The following is a 19,829-nucleotide window of genomic DNA, read 5'->3' as shown; positions in this document are numbered from 1 at the left end:
AAGCCAGAACAAAACAGCCACTGGCCTAATGCAATTTTGGAAAATCTGATGCTATTGATTAGAAGGAAGTTCTGTTTCTCCTCTGTGTGCCTGTGTGTGTGTGTGTACATTCATATTTTTCACGGTCTGTTTTTTATGAAATATTTTTCCCATTGACCCAGGATAAGTTTTTAAACTGAACATATCCTTATATTGAATTAATAATAGAAATCTAACTTAGGAAAACAAGGCCACAAATGAGCAGGAACAATTTTGTTTTAATGGAGGTGGAGGGGGAAAGAAATCATTACTGAAGAGTACTGTACGCCATTTTGGGCAAATCCTCTGAGACTCAAGGGAGACTTATAAAAACAAGAAGCATTTGGAATAATTTCATTAGAGAGAACATTTCAGACATGCCATTTTTCTTCTTGCGAGAGTTCAAGGTTGCTCCTTTGGATCCTTTGTGTGCCTTTTATACACAAAAAAATTAAGTCCCAGCAAAGGGAAAGCGCATTTATGCAAAAGCAATTCATCACCCACTCCTGTGCTCAGAATTCACTGAGGTAATTTAGATACTTTAATGGTGAGGTAGTTTAGAACTGGTATGCAAATAAGTGTTTTCTCCATAATATTACTTCCTCATCTTCTCTGTCAACTGGTACCAGTTTCCTAATTTGTTCAAAATGTTTCCTCTCATATTTTTTTTAACCCACACAGAATAATTCTCTGTTAGGAAATGCCTAATAAAAGAATGCTATGAATATTCTGTTCTACATATTTTCACTCGATGAAAGATTTCTTGTTACCCTAAGGACAATGAAAAAGCGAGCTTAAGATTGCTCCAAGCGCCATTCTAGTTTCCATAATGCTCAATATCTACCAATAATTTTAAAAAGCCTTTTAAATCCACTATTTGCCCTTAGCATTTTAAGTCGTGGCCTTGACCTTACTGATGTGGGTGCATAAATGACAGCTCTTCTGTAATTTACAATTGACATCATGGATTAAATTTGTTGTTTCTGCTAATGCAACAGAACAAGCTGAAGGAGGTTGTGAGATGAGGCCTCCCCCTGAAATACGAGGCTTGTCAAGTATAAATTCACAAAAGATATTCAGACTGAGCACACAAGACACAAATAAATGGACGGAGAAGCCATTTTTGACAGACTGTGAGGGGCTAGAGACTTAAGCCTGAACACTGTAAATCCGTGTGTCACAAAAATGCTACTTCAGAGTGAAAGACATATCTATTCTTCAGGAATATAAATGGTGAGATGAAAACAAACTTCCAAGATGTGGCACATTTCAGGAAAGTATATCACTACTTGTTTATAGAACAAAATCTGGTAAGGTCTTCAAGACTTCTCCCCCCCCCCCCCTGTCAATATCAAAAGATTAATCAGTCAAGAATGACAGGATTGTAGGAGGCTTTGAGAAAACATCCCATTGGTGGTTTTGTTCTTACAGAGCAGCCAAAATATTAAAGTGAATAATCCTGTACTTCATGTCAAACGTAATCATGCCATTCTGGTGTGACAGGGCTCAAAAGGAAGCAGAGGTCTGGTCCAGTCTATCAACTGTCAATATAATAACCTTGAAGGTTCTGAATCACATGGTAGGATAATAAATAAATGTATAAATGATTCCAATATCTATGGTGCACTAAATGGTACACAGTTCATACCTGATGAACAGCTACATAGGATGCATAATGGCAGATGAAATTGATTTCAACTTGAGAGAAAGGTCACGTCATGGAGGTGACAGTCATCTTCTGGTCTGCTTCAACTTTCCTTCTTTCTTTCACCATTGTCACAATCTCTCATCCCTCTTTCCTCATGCTCTTGACCTTGGTGAAACCTACCACTGAGTAAACATCTTCCAAAGCCTGAAGGGTTTTCCCATTTAAGCTGCTTTTGGTGATGAGGAAATAGCCTTACTAGAATGGTAGATGGTTTGTCTATCCTGGTTTGCTTCTACGGGACATTTTTCTAAGTATGTGAAGATGATCTGACTTTGAATTTGTTACTATTCTAATACTCTTTTTAGTTCTCCAGTTTCTGGGAGTAATCCAATCTGGAAATTAAAAGTGAAAAGCCCTACTCTCAATTTTGCATGGAATGGATGCATTCCCCCAACTGCCACTGTTTTTTGCATGGCTAGCCAAATGCAAAAATAATAACAATAACAGTAATAACATCACTAATTAAGTGGATATTTTAATTGGGGGTACCTACCTTCATTGGAATCTTAATGAGAATTATAAATTACGAGCAACAAAAACATTGATGGCATTGCAATATTGAAAAAATGGTGTTAAAAACACAAAGAGAGAGAAGAACCTTTTGGTCTTCCCTGCTGATAAGCCTTTAACTCATAATAAGCTAGAAATGACTGTAGTTATAAAGAAGCCAGCATTGACAAGTGGAATTGCTGCAGCTGAAGAAAAGGGGGGACAATGAAAAAGAATGAGAAAAAATAGGGAACGATAAAGACTGTTCCTTATAGAGACTGAGTGAAAGTGGAGGGGAAAGAAAGAAACTTGTAAGGTGTCAAGTAGTATTTGGTACACTTGGTGCCATACCAAAAGATCTGGAAAGCCAGTTGGATATGATAGGGATAGACAGAATAACAACAATTATATAAATAAATTGCATTTCTTGGAACAGTGCATTCATTATAATATTCTAGATCTGTGCAAAGTAACTCATAGTCAACGGTAGCAAATCCAGTCTGATCTACCTTGCAGATTATTTATAAATAGCAGTAACAATAACAACAGTTAATGCCTTCTTCTGATTTATATTTAACAATGGTTTTTACAATAAAAATGTGGTTTGAGACTGTGTTTTTTCACCTGGCAATTTAAATGAATGTACGATCCGACTGGACAGCATTTATTATTGTGTGCTGGCACTAGAGTTATCTTATGTCCAATATTTCCCTGACATGCCTGATAGTTTTAGACTGATCGCTCTGTCCAACCGCGAGTCTAAAAGAATGAAATATCCAGGACTGCTTATTCTTTAAAAAGATAGAAAACTTTCTGTTCCTCCAACTTCTTCATACAGTTAGTGTAGTCCTCGATTATCAACCATTTGCTTAGTGACCATTTGAAGTCACAATGCCATGGAAAAAATAATTTATCACTGGTTTTCACACTACTGTTGCAGCATCCTTATAGTCATGGGATCAAAATTTGGGTGCTTGGCAAACAGCATGTATTTACGATAGCTGGGATATCCCGGGATTATGTGATCACTATTTGTAAACTTTCTGACAGGCAAAGTCAATGGGAGAAAGCCAGATTTACTTAAACAACTACGTGATCCACTTAACAACTGTGGCAAGAAAGGTTGTAAAATGGGACACAATTCACTTAGCAACTGCCTTACTTAGCAACAGGAATTCTGGGCTCAATTATGGTCATAATTTGAGGATTACTTGTATTTCCATGTTTGAGTCTTTTCCCACCACCCTTTTCTTTAGCCTCTGGGTTCATATTCTTCTCCCCTTGTGTCTGTTCTTCTCTTATTTCCCTTTCTACTCATTTTGGTCCATCCCTCTCTTTGCCTGTCCACTTTCTTGCCATTCTCCCCATCACTTTTCTTGCTCCCCAAAACCCACCAATGGGATCCAGTTTTCTTCATCCCAGCATCGCTCTTCTTCTCATGTTGCTTCCTGAGAGATAGTTTAGTTATATGTAGATGTATGGGATGTGCAGATGCAGGTGCATGTGTGAGAAACCCAGTTTTAAATTCCACTAGGAGGAGAGCCATTTTAGCCAAAGACTGTGATGGCGAACCTATGGGACACATGGGCACTCTCTGTGGGCCCTCTCTGTGGTCACATGCGCCATTGCCCCAGCTCAGCCAGCTGATCATTGGGTTTCTGAGGCATGCATGTGCACTGACCATCTGGTCATCTGGTTTCTGAGGCATGCATGTGCACCGGCAGCTCGTCATTGGGTTTCTGAGGCGCACATGCACGCCGGCCAGCTGGTTGTCTGGTTTCTGAGGCGTGCATGTGCACCGACCATCTGGTCATCTGGTTTCTGAGGCACACATGCGCACCGGCCAGCTGGTCATCGGGTTTCTGAGGCACACATGTGCACCGACCAACTGGTCATCGGGTTTCTGAGGCGCACATGCACGCCGGCCAGCTGGTCATCAGGTTTCTGAGGCACGCATGTGCACTGACCAACTGGTTTGTGAGGTGCACATGCATGCCGGCCAGGTAGTTGTCTGGTTTCTGAGGCATGCATGTGCACCGGCCAGCTGGTCATCGGGTTTCTGAGGCATGCATATGCACCGGCAGCTCGTCATTGGGTTTCTGAGGAGCGCATGCACGCTGGCCAGCTGGTTGTCTGGTTTCTGAGGCGCGCATGTGCACCGACCAACTGGTTGTTTGGTTTCTGAGGTGCGCATGCATGCTGGCTAGGTGGTTGTCTGGTTTCTGAGGCATGCATGTGCACCGGCAGCTCGTCGTTGGGTTTCTGAGGAGCGCATGCACGCTGGCCAGCTGGTTGTCTGGTTTCTGAGGCGCGCATGTGCACTGGCAGCTGGTCATTTTATTCAGAGAGAAAAACTTTCATGGGCTGCATCAAAACTCCTGAAAGACTTTGGGCCAATCCCTGAACATGCTTCACAGGATTGCAGCTGTGGAGGATGACATAAAACAAGAACTCCCTGTAAAAGCTGCCTTTTGCTCTCAAAGAAAGATGTGGGAAATGAAAAAGTAAATGAATAAAAACATTTGTTTTCATGCTGGGCTTTGCTCAGCATGTTAACTAGAGCAATCATCTCTGTATAGAGTCCTCTTTTCAGAAAGTTAGTCAACATGCAAAGGAGCTATAAACAAGCAACATGTCAGTAACAAAATATGTAGTTCCTTAATAAGAAGGATCAGATGCAGCAATGTCTTCAAGAAAATGGTCCTGGGAGTTTAGCGGGCATTTAGCAGGACGAAGTGGCGCATTTCAGCATTTGCCATCTGAAGAAGTGCTTCACTTTGCCTAATTGTAGAAATTAATTTTGGGCTAGCATGATAGAAGGACATTGGACCAGTCCTTCCACTTCCCCCAAATATTACACAAAACTGGCAGAAGAGGCTAGGAATACGTAGCTGCATAAAAGGGAGCAGGAGGTTTTGACTCCATGGGAAACTGATGCTCAGGCTGAGTCGGCTGAGATATCAAGGAAGACCATTTTGTTTGCACTCATATCTTGTTGTTGTTTTTTTACTTTATATTGCAGCATTATAATGCTATCCTGTTCCATTTACAGTCATACATGAAGGGGAAATGCAATTAAACATTCCCTGTTTTGGAAGGGAGTCAGTGATTAAAGTATGCAAGAAAAACTAAAACAAAATCTACCTTTCAAATGCCTCCGCCGAAGTGCTCAATTCAGACATATTTTAAGCTCTTCATTCAAAAACATAACAGGATTTAAAACAGAGAAATAGAAAATCCAATACCCCGATTCCTTCAGAGAGATGCAAATTTCTCACTGCGTCTTTCAACTTTCTTTTGTATCTTATGATTATGGCATATTTTTTGTATATAGAGAGAAAGAGAACAGACATTCTTTGTCACACAATCCAGCATGGCTTCCTTTGTATAGGATTTACGGCCATTTCAAGGATGATGTAGTACCTGGCTGCCTATTGACAAGATGCAATAAAGCATGACATCCAGGAATTCTGGAGGTGCAAGCTAGTGTGTGTGTGTGTGTGTGTGTGTGTGTGTGTGTGTGTGTGTGTTACAGAGAGAGAGAGAGAGAGAGAGAGGGAGGGAGGGAGGGAGGGAGGGAGGGAGGGAGAGAGAGAGAGAGAGTGAGTTTGAGAGTGGGAGAATAGGAATGAGAGACAGAGTGAGCACTGTATCCTACTGTAAAACATGTTTGCAATATTTTCTCTTTATTTCTGATACTAAAATCACAAAGAATATAACTATGGCTGCAAAATGAGAAATGAAAGATTGCCCATTGAATACAATTCAACACCTTTGTTTACAGTGTAAATCAACCAAAATAATTATCCACAACATGCATCTATTCACACACACACAAGCATGCATGCATGCATTCATGCATGCATGCATGCGTTCATGACCCACCTACATCCTTTTAGAGACAGGCTGAGATTTAGGGAATAAATTAAGGAAATGAAGATGCTCTCATTGTATGGCTCATATATCAAGAGTCAACAAGAGACTGAAGGGAAACGTGGTTAGCAGAAGCCTATCAAATGAATTAAATACAAGCAAGGTTTTACTTCAAATAACAAATAGGTTAGTAGGATATTTCACAGTTTGGAATCCTAAAATAGGAAGCCTTTATCTCAGAACCAGGATGTATTTCCAGATAAATCACAATAAAAATAATTGTATAGGAAAATGTGTAAAAGAAGAAATATAACAATTGTTAAGACCCTTCTGTATTGTCACTGTTTCTAGTCTTTATCTTTTTAAATGGAGATCAAAGATAGCTAAGGATTGCCTTCCAGCCAACTGATTTTGAAATCAGGGGGGTTGGGAGTGGGGGCATCGTTTTAATACCACCCAAACCACCCAGTCACATGACTCCCCCAGTCACGCCCATCAAGCCACGCCCACAGAACCAGTCGTAAAAAAAATTGAATTCCACCACTGGGTGGGGGGCACTGAGGATCAGTTTGTAGCACCAAGGGGGCGGTGGACTGAAAAAGTTTGGGAACCACTGGTTTAGAAGAACACCTGACGGCCGTGACCAGGAGGGCATTTTACCAGGTTCGCCTGGTACGTCAGTTGCTCCCCTTCCTGGATCGGGATGCTCTGTGCACAGTCACTCATGCCCTCATCCTTTCTCGCCTGGACTACTGCAACGCTCTGTACATGGCGCTGCCCTTGAAGAGCACCCGGAGGCTTCAGCTGGTCCAGAATGCAGCCGCCCGGGTTATCATGGGTACCTAGGTGCTCCCATGTTACACCCCTTTTAGGCGGCCTGCACTTGTTGCCGGTTGTTTTCCGGGTGCGATTCAAGGTATTAATTATGACCTTTAAAGCGCTCCATGGCTTAGGCCCAGGGTACCTGCGAGATCACCTACTGCCACCAGTAGCCTCCTACCGTCCAGTGCGATCCCCCAGAGTTGGCCTCCTCAGGGTGCCGTCGGCCAGACAGTGTCGGCTAGCGACCCCCAGGGGGAGAGCCTTCTCTGTGGGAGCGCCTTTCCTCTGGAATGAGCTGCCCCCGGAACTTCGCATAATCCCTGACCTCCGGTCCTTCCGACGTGCCCTAAAAAGTTGGCTTTTCCAGCAAGCCGGCCTGGCCTGAACAGAATAAAATAAATGATTAATTTAATTGTTAATTTTAATCTAATTTTTAAATTTGTATTGTTAATATTAATTGGGTTTGCTTTTGGATACTTTATTTAATTTCCTTTTTAACTTTTGTAATATGTGTTGGTTTTTTATGTTGTATGCCACCCTGAGTCCTTTGGGAGAAGGGCAGCATATAAATCCAATAAACAAACAACAAACTCTTAGAGCAAAGAAGACAATTCTCCTCAACCTCATTCCAAACCAAATGTAAATTAAAAATAAATTCCTTCCATACTCTTCCACAGACCCGTAGCCTTACTTAATAGGGTAAGTGTATGTCTAGTTGCATGAGGGGGTGGGGGGAATCTAGTGGTTCCTATGAGAGGGAATTACAAAAGCTTCAAGGCACTTTTCCCCTTGAAAGACCCGGGTCTGGAAGTTAAGTGGTGATGGGAGGCAAAACATCCTGCAAATGGAAACAGGCATTGAAAAGGAAACAACAACAAAAAAGAAACATCACAGTTTCAGATACTTCACTAAAAACTGTGTTCAGAAAGTTGCAGTACAACTGGGGAAAGTACCAGCTTCTAGTTTATGATCAAGCTCACTATGTGATTTCAGATGAGTCATTCTCAGCCTAGCCTTCTGTTAGGACATTTGTACAGCTAAATCTAAGGATGTGGGGGTGGAGATGGTACTAGAATCACAAAATCACAGTGGAAAGTTGATGTATGCATATAATAAGAAATAAATGTACTTTGACTAATAAAGCAAGTAACACAGTTCTTGCATTGCCAATATTATTTATTTAGTGTATGGTAGTGTATTAGCCAGAAGACTATGCTGTAAATAACTGAGTAGTTGTTTAGCTACCTAAGACTGTTACTCCATTCAGTTCACACTCGTGCACTATCCAAAGTGCACCATGGGAGGTGAACTACTCTGCACCCAGAATGACTAATGGCCTTCTACAACTCATCCAGGAGTTTTTTCTTCCACTGATGTCACCTCACGTTCGGGTGTAGCATTTGGGCAGGCCTAGCACCTGGGTTTGTATTCCACATAAAGAACTGTTATTTCTCCCACTGAAATGGTACCTATTTATCTCTTTACATGTAGCATGCTTTCAAACTCTAGATTGGCAGAAGTCAAGGCAAGTGATGAGAGCTCACCCCATCCCGCTTTTCTAGCACTCGAATCGCACACATTTTCTCCAACATCTTTAAGCCACTGAGCCACTGCACTTCTTGAATTGCCAGTTGAGCAGACGTTAGATTTATTTATTTATTGGATTTGTACAATGCTCATGTCACTGTCAAGTGACAGGTAGGTATGCTGGATAATTTAGTTCTAGTTTTAGAATGGTTCTTGCCCAGCTATCTAGCTTCCTCAAAAATGTAGGGGGAGGTGATTTCTCTGATCCCAACTTCATATCACAGGTGAAAGCCTCAGTACCAGCAACTCCAACTGGAGTAGTGGTTGGAGAAATGATGTGGGGCTGATGACATATAAAGGATCTGAATGGGTGACAAAGTTGATAACGGAAATAGGGTAAATAACACATGACCCAAAAGCATTCATGCCCCTTGATATTGCAAAAGGAGAGGATGCAGTCAGAACAGGAGTGATTTGCCTTTTAGGCACTTTTGGATGAAGAATTTACTAAATATGGATAAGGTGAAACATGGTCATTCCTTCCACAATCCTGAAGGTTAACCCCAATTTTGTACTCTCTCAATGGTTCCTAAACAACTGCTATTTCTTCAGACTGCAGCAGAAAAAGTGTACATGAAAGAAGAATGAAGGAAAAGTAGTATGAATGAATGAATTTCTCCTTTTCCCTCACCCCTGACCCAATCAGCTTCATTTTAATTCAAACTTTCAGAAGAGAGCTAAAAATAAGGCAGACTTAATAAATAAAGAAAGCTATATCCATCCTTCCTTTCATATTTCCATAGAGGACTTGCAATGTGTGTCTGAAATGGCTGATCACGATGATGAGAATAGTAAGAACCACAAACATGACATTCTTAGTCAAAATAATAGGAGTGCAGCATTTCCTGCCTTAGACAGGGAGTTGGACTAGAAGACCTCCAAGGTCCCTTCCAACTCTGTTATTCTAAATTCTAAATTTACCATGAGCCTTAATTAGTTCTGCGTGGAAGTGGAAACTATGACTCTTTCTATGCTGGCCTTGATAAAGAGAAATGCAAGAAAGTACCTAGCGCAACACTGCCTTTCCAGGAGCAGCCAAAGGTTATCATCATGAACACTGTTAGATATTAGCATATATCGGGATAAGTCTTCCCTCAGGTCCGCTCCTACAGCGGGAAACAGGTATTCCTCTGATTGGTCAATGGGCGTGCCTCATCCCTATAAAAGGGGAACCCTCCGACCACAGAGTAAGCTGGATCACTACTATTACTAATAAAGAGCTGTTAAGTCACGTCGTGTCCGCAGTCTGTCTCTCGTTGCCCAGATCTAACATTGGCGACGAAGGTGGGATCGAGAGACAGATAGGACGAAGAACGCTACTTCAAGAATCTCCGGATTTGATCCAGCCCAGGAATTCGGCAGAAATTCCGGCAGCCATCTCAGATCACCGCAGCGCGGCAAATTCAAACTGAGAAGATGGCGATGCATGCTCCCCCCGCTCCTTTCGACCCAGCAACCGACGAATGGGAAGCCTTCATGATTCGCTTCGAGTGTTTCCTCGAAGCAAATGAGTACACGGGGATCACCGATGCAAGAAAGAAAAATATCTTCCTCGGTTACTGCGGAAAGGAAGTCTTCAATACGGCCAGAGACCTCACCGCGCCTACTCCAATACAAGCAGTACCATGGGCGACGCTGAAACAAGCCTTGGAAACACATTACGCGCCAAAACCGTCCCGCCATGTCAGCCGCAAAGAGTTCAACATGAGGACTCAAAAGGCGGGAGAATCCATTAACCAATTTGTTGCAGCTCTACGAAGAATAGCAGCCCACTGTGAATACAGGGATTTGGAAGAGCATATCTTAGAGCAATTCATCTGTGGGGTAAGAGACATTTCGTTGCAAAAGAAACTGTTAGCCAACCCGAATCTAACCCTACAGTCAGCATTGAACAAAGCAAGAGCGTCGGAATCAGCGGAGAAATCAGCAGTGACCATACAACGAAGGGTCAACGAAACCCAGCCAGCACCGAGACAAACCAGAGTCCACTACGAAGACGCAAGCCCCGACTACGTGGATCCCGAGTTCGAGGACAGCCACCTAATGCAGAGCAGTCACTGGAGGCCTGGGGGGAAACCCGGATCCCGTTTGCCGCCCTGCGCAAGCTGCGGAGGGAATCACCCCAGGTCTACTTGCAGGTTCAGGAACGTTGTTTGTTCGCACTGCAACAAACTTGGGCACATCGCACGAGTGTGCCGGAGCGGAGTCCCTGCCTCACGGCAGCCACCCATGTACCGCCAACAGAAGCCCAACCCAGGGGCTTGGCGAAATCAAAAAGGGCGCCCAGAGAAAAATCCACAAGTGTTTACCCAGAGAGAAACTCCCCAAAGAGCTGAACGAGCGTATTCCCAGAGAGATTACTCACAAGAAAGTGAGCGAGCGTATCCCCAGAGAGAATTCACACAGAGAGCCGAAAGAGCGTTCTACCAAGACGCTCAACGAGAGTATTTTCAGGATATAGACGATGAGATAGAGTTGACCCAGAGAGAGGAGTTGCGAACGTATCTCACCACGATACATCAGGTCCGCCCTAAGCGGCCCAAAAGGCTGAAAGTCACAGTCCTCTTGGAGGGCTCACCCTGCGAGCTGGAGGTTGACACAGGATCAACCCTGACGATCATTTCATGGGCATCCATGAAACAGGCCATTCCCAGCCTCAGAAAGAGCCAACTGCGCGCTCCTGACGTCCTGCTACGAGACTACCAGGGGAACCAAGTCCCCATCGTGGGCCAAGGCACATTCCACATCCAGTTTAAGGACATCGAAGCCCAGCTGCCCGTGACCATCTCCAGCGCGCCATTGCAGAACCTCCTGGGGCTTGATTGGTTTGAAGCCCTGGGATTAGAAGTCACCGGAATCAACGCCGTGAGAAACAGCAGCGCTGAAAAGATCTTTAAGGAGTTCGAGGATGTGTTCAGCTCCGGTCTTGGTAAGTATGTGGGCAAACCAATATCGTTCAATTTAGATCCAAATGTGGCGCCAATCCGGCTTAAACCGAGACGAGTGCCTTTTGCACTCCGCCCAAAAATAGATAAAGAGATAGATAAGTTAGTGGAACAAGGAATCCTTGAGCCGGTAGATCACGCGCGTTGGGAGACACCTATCGTGACCCCAGTTAAGTCAGACGGATCAGTCCGCTTGTGCGCAGACTATAAATGCACAATTAATGTCGCGCTACAACAGAGCGCATATCCGGTGCCCGTAGTACAGCACCTATTGCACTCATTGGGGCCAGGAAAAGTTTTCGCTAAATTAGATATGGCACAAGCTTACCAGCAACTGCCAGTAGATAGCGCCACAGCGGAGGCCCAGACTATAGTGACGCACAGAGGAGCGTTTAAATGCAACCGGCTACAATTCGGCGTAAGTATTGCTCCAGGATTGTTCCAGAGCGTCATGGAACGACTGTTGCAAGGGATACCGGGAGTCGTCCCATATTTTGACGATATCTTGGTGTCCGCTGCAAACGAGGAGCAACTAAACAAAAGAGTCAGATCTGTTTTGGCCAGAATCAGAGAGAAGGGCCTCCGCCTGAAAAAAGAAAAATGCCAAATTAACGTGCCTAGCGTAGAATTCCTGGGTTATAGAATTGATGGTCAGGGAATTCACCCCACTGAAAAGAAAATTAAGGCGATCCAGGACGCCCCCACACCACGAAATCAAACCGAGTTGCAGGCCTTCCTCGGACTACTTAATTTCTACAGCGTTTTTCTGAGACAGAAGGCGACCGTTGCTGAGCCACTACACCGTCTACTCCAGAGGAACGCACCATGGAGATGGGGACGAGCCGAAGCTGCAGCATTCGCCGGGGTAAAGCGCCTGCTCACCACTGACTCACTACTTGTACAATACAGTCAGACCCTCCCGCTGGTATTGACCTGCGACGCATCGCCGTTCGGGGTTGGAGCAGTCCTCAGCCACAGGATGCCCGACGGGAAAGAAGCACCCATTGCTTTCTACTCCAGAACTCTTTCATCGGCCGAAAGGAACTACAGCCAAATGGACAGAGAAGCATTGGCTGCCGTTGCAGGTGTGAAACGTTTCCATGAATACCTCTACGGCCGCGATTTTGAACTCATTACTGATCACAAACCGCTGTTAGGACTTTTGGCGGGAAATCGCCCCACTCCGGTCTCCCTTTCTCCACGTATGACCAGGTGGACTGTTTTCCTGGCTGCGTACTCTTACAAGTTAATTCATCGACCGGGCTCCACTCTAGGGCACGCAGATGCGCTCAGCCGTTGCCCATTACCAGACATTTTGCCAGACCCCACTCCAGAAGTACCGGTATTGCTCATTGACTGTTTGGATTCGGGACCGGTTTCTTCTTACGACGTTGCAAGGTTCTCCTCGAAGGACAATTTAATAAAACAAGTGCAAACTTGGGTATGGAGGGGGTGGCCAAAGGGAAATGTGGGCCCGGAATTCAAAATGTTTTGGTCTAAACGGGACGAACTCTCCGTGTTACAGGGATGTTTGTTGTGGGGGGATCGAGTTGTTATTCCTTTTGCGCTACGAAAAAAGGTATTGAATGCTTTACATATGGGGCATCCGGGGATCGTGAGAATGAAAGCGTTAGCGAGAAGTTATGTGTGGTGGCCCAATATGGACAAAGAAATAGAGGAGTGGGTGGCCACTTGCGATCCATGCCAGGAGTCGAGACCAGCACCCCCGGAAGCGCCCGCCACAGAATGGGAGAAACCCAAGGCACCCTGGTCACGCATTCATATTGATTTTGCAGGGCCATTCCAGGGTCAAACCTTCCTCATAGTTGTAGATGCTTATTCTAAATGGTTGGATGTAGTCCTAATGACATCAACCACGGCAGAGGCAGTTATAAAGGTTCTTAGGCGGCTTTTCGCCACCCATGGTCTACCAGATCTGTTAGTATCGGACAACGGGCCCCAATTCACGGCCATGCAGTTCGAAACATTTTTAGCAGGGTTGGGAATCAGACACGCCCTCATCGCGCCATTCCATCCAGCGTCCAATGGTCAGGCAGAAAGAATGGTGCGGTTCGCGAAAGAGGCCCTCGCCAGGATGGGCCCGGGGGATTGGCAAACACGCATTGACCATTACCTCCTCATTCAACACATTACCCCGAGCGCAACGACGGGTAGAAGCCCCGCTGAACTACTAATGGGTCGCCGCCTACGGTCTCACCTGGACAGGCTCCACCCGAATTATTCTACCTCGGCTCCCCCAGACTCTACAAGTAAGGTCAGATCTTTTAGAGAAGGAGACACTGTTTATGCTCAAAATTACACAGGGGGGACATTGTGGATACCGGCAAGGGTCATTGGCATCATGGGCCCTCGATCGTATTTGTTAGAGCTTGAAGATGGGCGGAATTGGAGAAGGCACATCGATCAGCTTCGAGGTCGCCTAGCACACTCCAACGTAAGGGATGAGGGCGAAAGTTTCCTGTCCACAGAAAGACAACCGCAGGGAAACTTCATCCCAGGAAACGACGACACCGGCGAGCTAAGCGGGGGACAGGACATCACGCACGCAGCTGAGCAACCCCCCGTCATCACAGCCGCTGAGCAAACCCCCGTCATCGCAGCCGAACAAGATACCAGGGAAAGGAGCATCGAAAACGCAAGACCTCCAGAAACAGAAAAAGCACCCGATCCTGCAACTACTTCAACCCAACAGGAAACCAATCCTGCAAGTACTTCAACACAACCTGAACTCCGACGTTCCTCCCGAGCAAGACAAACACCCACCTACCTAAAGGACTATGTCACCTACCGCAACGTCCCATCTAGGAGGGGAGGGGTGTTAGATATTAGCATATATCGGGATAAGTCTTCCCTCAGGTCCGCTCCTACAGCGGGAAACAGGTATTCCTCTGATTGGTCAATGGGCGTGCCTCATCCCTATAAAAGGGGAACCCTCCGACCACAGAGTAAGCTGGATCACTACTATTACTAATAAAGAGCTGTTAAGTCACGTCGTGTCCGCAGTCTGTCTCTCGTTGCCCAGATCTAACAAACACATCCAGTGCAAATACAGAAGAAGCAACTCCCCTCTTTAATTTACCTTTCTACACCACTGAATCCTGGGCTGGATGCTAGGCAAAGGCTTGCACAGAGATTCATTCAGCAGACAAAAAGCACTTCCTATTATTAATGGATGGAGAAGCCTCTATGTAATCAAAGGGCACAGCTGCAGTGATGTACAGCCAGTGACAAAGCGAGAGATCGCTCTTTCTCCTTGCTACAAGCTTCCTCACTAGCAGGGGGGAAAAAAACCCTTCCTGTGCTATATATCTGCAAGATAAATAGCCCTTGGTATGAATATACCTAGAGATTACAGGCTTGAAAAGCACTATTATAATCCACCTCATACAATCATTCTCAAAGTGACTCGGCTGCATTTTTCACCATTTGCTAGCAATTCTTGCTGTTTGTAAATAGAAGGAACTACCTGAAACAGATTTAAACCCTGCAGGGACCAGTGTAGCTTCCCTCATTCCCACACTGAACCTCATGTCCCTGCAATTTATAATGCCAGCAAATCAAGAGGTCTCCTGTCCAGCTCTTCGGTGTCATAAGACAAAACCCAAAACGTATCTGCAGAAGGGATCTGTGGAATGTAGAGGAGGTATTGAGTCCGATCTAAAAATAAGGAACCGGTGTCTTCCTTGAACATAGATATGACACCTGGAACACAAGATCAACATTTCAGCATCCCATTACTGGAATGTGTTAAAACAAATTGGCTTAGATTGGCATGATGGAATACTATTGATAGCTGTATTGGATTGATGCAGCCTTGTCTGATTTTAAGTGTTTAAATTTAAATAAACTTAAGCTTCCAGGAAAGGAAAATGCCAGGGAACACAAAACTGGCAGAAATACAATTTGTACAATTTTTTTTTTAAATGCTGGAGGGTCTGTGTGCGAAAGAATAAATAGTATGAATAAAGCACTTAGCTTATGGTCAACATGTTAACTTACCTCTACACAGATACACAGGGTCAGAGACTGGAAGTTATGCAATTCAGTGACCTCTGGGTGGATTGGTTTTGGGAAACAAACAACATTAAAGGAGGCCTGCAGATGATAAACAACAATGTGAATAACAATAAAAATCATGTAGTTCTTATACACTTGTTAAGATTTGAGGGGAAATACTATAATTTTTCCAGTTCTGTTGCTCCTTTTCCTAATAAACATTTCATTTATAAATATATTTATACAATTACAAGGTAAAATCTATATCATTTCCTATATTTGTGCAGTCATTGATGATTTGTTTGTTTGTTTGTTTACTGTATGTCCCACTTTACTAGTTTTGCAAATAAGGCTGCGAAAATATCACACACATATAATGAATCTAGACCACATTCTAGTTCAGAAATTCATGGAAGATGTAATAAAGGAATATTTTAACACCCACTCCAAACCAGGAGAGCAAGTTAGATATGAGATGGTGTGTAGGTGCCTCAAAGTGTTTCAGCATTATAAAACTGAAGATACCAAGTCAAGAAATAGAAACACGTTTATTTTAAATACTGTGGACTCATTTATAATACAAAACATTTGGGCAAACAATATACTAATATGTAATTCAAACAACGGCGGATGCTTTTGTGGCATTCCTCCATTTCTTGAGGTTGGCAGAAATGTATATTGGTATTAATTGGTGGGCAGGAACTCAGTAACAAGGCTTGCAAGAGGTGCTATCCTAATATCTTCAATGTGGGACAGTTAATGATGATGATGTTATCCATTCAGTTCTGTCTGATTCCTGGTGATTCTATGGGCCGGGTCTCTCCTTGTCTTCTGAATTTGCACTCATTCTTTGAATTGGTGTATGCTATGGCTGGTATCAGTTTTGACGGTGTCCAGCCATCGTGTTCTTTAATGGTCCTCTCCCAAAGGTGCTTTTTTAAGAGGCAACTGGACTTTCTGGTTTTTCTTTGAATACATTTTGCTTCTTATACAAGAAGCTTCTTCAAGTTGCCTCTTGAAACAGCACGTTTGGGACAACTATTACCTGGATGACTGAGAATCTCCATTGACCTTTAATGGTCTTGTTTCCTTTTGCCGCTAATCCTTCCAAGCATAATTGTTTTCTCCAATGAATACCCCCACATGACGTAGCCAAATTAAGTGGGACACATTTTTATGATTTTGATGTGGGGCAGTTAAAGGACAGCAATTAGTGGAGTCCTCTGGCAGAATTTCTAGCTTCACAACATCACCATTTCTTGTTAATGTGGTTGGGTAGGGCAAGGCCTGAGACCGAGGTCTCAGCCGGCTTTGACATTGCTTGAATGAAATGCAGCCAATGTAGTGATTCACACTGCACTGAGGACCTGTCACTCAGACCTTCTGAGCCCAGATCTTGTGTTCTTCTGGAAGAGTATTGTACCAATGTCCAAAAACTGCTCCATTGACAGGTTGATGGGGAGGGGAAATGTGGAGAGGTGGTTCACAGATTGAACACAGATATAGCACTCTTCCAAAAACCACTAGATCCTTGTTCAAAAAATAGGTCATAGGCATTTGTTGTGGCCCAGCAGGAGCCGTTGGAGCTGCAACCAGACTCCGACAGCGAGGAGCCTTATGAGTCGGCTCTGGAAGATGTGGAGGACCCTGGACAGGGTTCCGACTCCAAGCAGGGATCAGAGAGGCTGGTTGGCCACCAGGAGGCGCCTGAGGCATGGAGCAGCGGTGAAAGGCAAAGGGAGTGTGCTCCTGACATCATGCCTTGGAGCAGTGGGGAGGAGACAAGGGAGTTGGTCTTGGACGCCCGGAAATGAAGGGCTGATAGACTTGTGTGTGTGTGTGAATAGATGCATGTTGTGGATAATTATTTTGGTAGATTTACACTGTAAACAAAGGTATTGAATTGCATTCAATGGGCAATTACTCCTTGAGCATGCCTGTGTCCTCTCACTTGGAGAGAGAGACAGAATTCAAGTTCCATTTTACTCCAAAGCAATAAATGCTGCAAGGGCATGGCAGCAAATATCCAGGGGCACCAGAAGGGACAAAATGAAGCCTCTATGGAAAACAAACCCACTCATCAAGGAAGGAAGGAACATTTTGATGCTGGTTATTTCTATGAATTTGTTTGCAATAGAAGGGGGGGGGACACACTATACAGTGATGGAAGAGGACATGGTGATAGGAGAGGAAAATAACCCATAACTTCGTTTGTCCCAATGCATCAGGAGAATATTGTGAAAGCAGTTCTGCTTTCACAGAAGATAAGCGAGTTAGAAATGTAAAAATGAGCAGAAAAACTTGATTAAGTTATAGTTCCTTCGGGGAGAAAGAATGTGATCTTGCTTTTCCCCCCGATACGCTTAATTTGGAAAAGAGGCAGTGTAACAACGATCCTCAAACATTTGAATAGCTGTCCTTTTAGGTGATAAAGCAAAATCATTTTCTGTTGTGCTAAGGGGCAGGTTGTAGGTTCCAAATTATAGGTTTCATGAATCACCTGGGTGTTTCATTCAAGAGCCTGTAAGATCCCTTTCCAGCTAGATGATTCTCAGATTTAACACCCTGCCACTTCCCAAATATTATTTCTTTGTGTGTAACTGCAAATGCTTTTCAGTACATTGGGGAATAAATAGTAATTTTTTGGCTGCGTATTCCATTATGTTCTGTCCACGGTGGTGGACTTGATATAGGCTTTTTCCCACTTGCAGTTGAAATTGGTGCTAGTAGGCCTTGGCAGCCCAGAATTAAAACAGGCTTTTGTTATTACATCGTGTTCCGGTAAGTAATAATTCTTACTTAAAGTGACAGAATCCTGTCACAGCAACACAGTGTAAAATAATCCATATCACTTTGAAGACTCTTTGGTGAGTGGGGAGCAACTAGCCTGGGGATACGCTTCTAGCTATTTTCACAGATATGTACATAGCCAAATGGTCTTTCCTGGCCAGTATGTGCCAAATGGATCCTAGAATAGATCAATCCAGAGTTTTCACTCAAGATACAAATGACCAGATCCAAGTTATTGTATTTCGGGCATGAGAACCCCTAGCTCCCTGGAGAAATTTATGAAGAAAGGTGGAAAGAAAGAGAAGATGACCAGCAGAATGGTAAAGGCATTCCATCACAGTAGCAATGGGCATCTTTGGAAGACCTCAAGGACCAAGTTACAGGCAGATCCTCCTGGAGAAAATGTGTAGATGTTGCTGCTAAGAGTTGATGCCAATGTGATGGCAGATAGTCAATCAGTAGAGAATAGCAATTATAAAGGGGCTTTTCACTTGAATACAGTATGTGAACAAAGTTTAATCATTTTGAAAATAATTAATTTAAAATGACCAATTAAACATTTTCTTATAATTTGTAACGCATAGAATAATGCCAAAATTAAATCAGAGTGCCCCGGTGATTTCTGATGGTGTCCATTCTTCCAACATTAGAGTAACAGCTCCTTTATCTAAGCTTATCTTCTGATCCAAGACACCACAAAACCTCTACATATGTAATTTTATATGTAGCAACAAACACAATATTTTGTTATTCATTAGCTCAGTAGAAAGTAGTAATGCAATTAATTCCTGGGACATTAACAGAGATGAGACTTCAAAAGACTCACATATCCATCCAATGGAACCAAGCTTCCTTTAACATGGAATTAGGAGCCTGATAATTTCTCAGTGCATAGTTTTTTAAGAAGTGTGCCATGAATGTCATATGTATAATTGTTTTTCCCTAACCTTGACCATGTCAGCAGTGAATAAACAATATATCTTGTTGTTAGCTTGACATGCCAGACACCTCTTGCTCAACATCAATCCACCCAGGCAGGCAAATTTCTAGACAGCCTCACTAACCAACCCAATGGCCCTGATTAGTGTCTAATCAGGATAAATCTTCATCAGTTAAGAAATGATCAATGATATGTCCTCCAGATATTTACAACTACAACTCATAGAATACATTAGCAGTGAACATGCTGGAAGAGATAGTAAGAATTCAAAAATATCCAGACAACAACTCTCCAAAACTAGTGCATTTGGTCGTGTATGTTGGAGGTTTGAAGATTCTGACATGTAAATTCAGTAGTGTCTCTGATTACAGAGGTGTGTGCAAATATTGTTTGATAGACTGCAAAGTATTAAAAGTTAAAATCAGGGGTTTGCATTTCATAGTTTGGAAACCAATAACTGCAGCGTAAAAAGAAAGTTTTCCTTTGCATCACTCACATTTTGCTATTCCTTAAATAAATTGATGCCTTTTTAATTGCATGACAATAATAATCATTGAATTCCCGTGTATTGAAATCCCCAAATGTCTGTCTGATTAGGGATAGAGATCCTTATCTACTGTCAGCAGAAATGATTACCTAA

Source organism: Natrix helvetica (genome assembly GCF_964273705.1).
Source record: "Natrix helvetica genome assembly, chromosome: 1".
NCBI classification, from domain to species: Eukaryota; Metazoa; Chordata; class Lepidosauria; order Squamata; family Natricidae; genus Natrix; species Natrix helvetica.
Note: the sequence above shows the minus strand (reverse complement) of the source record.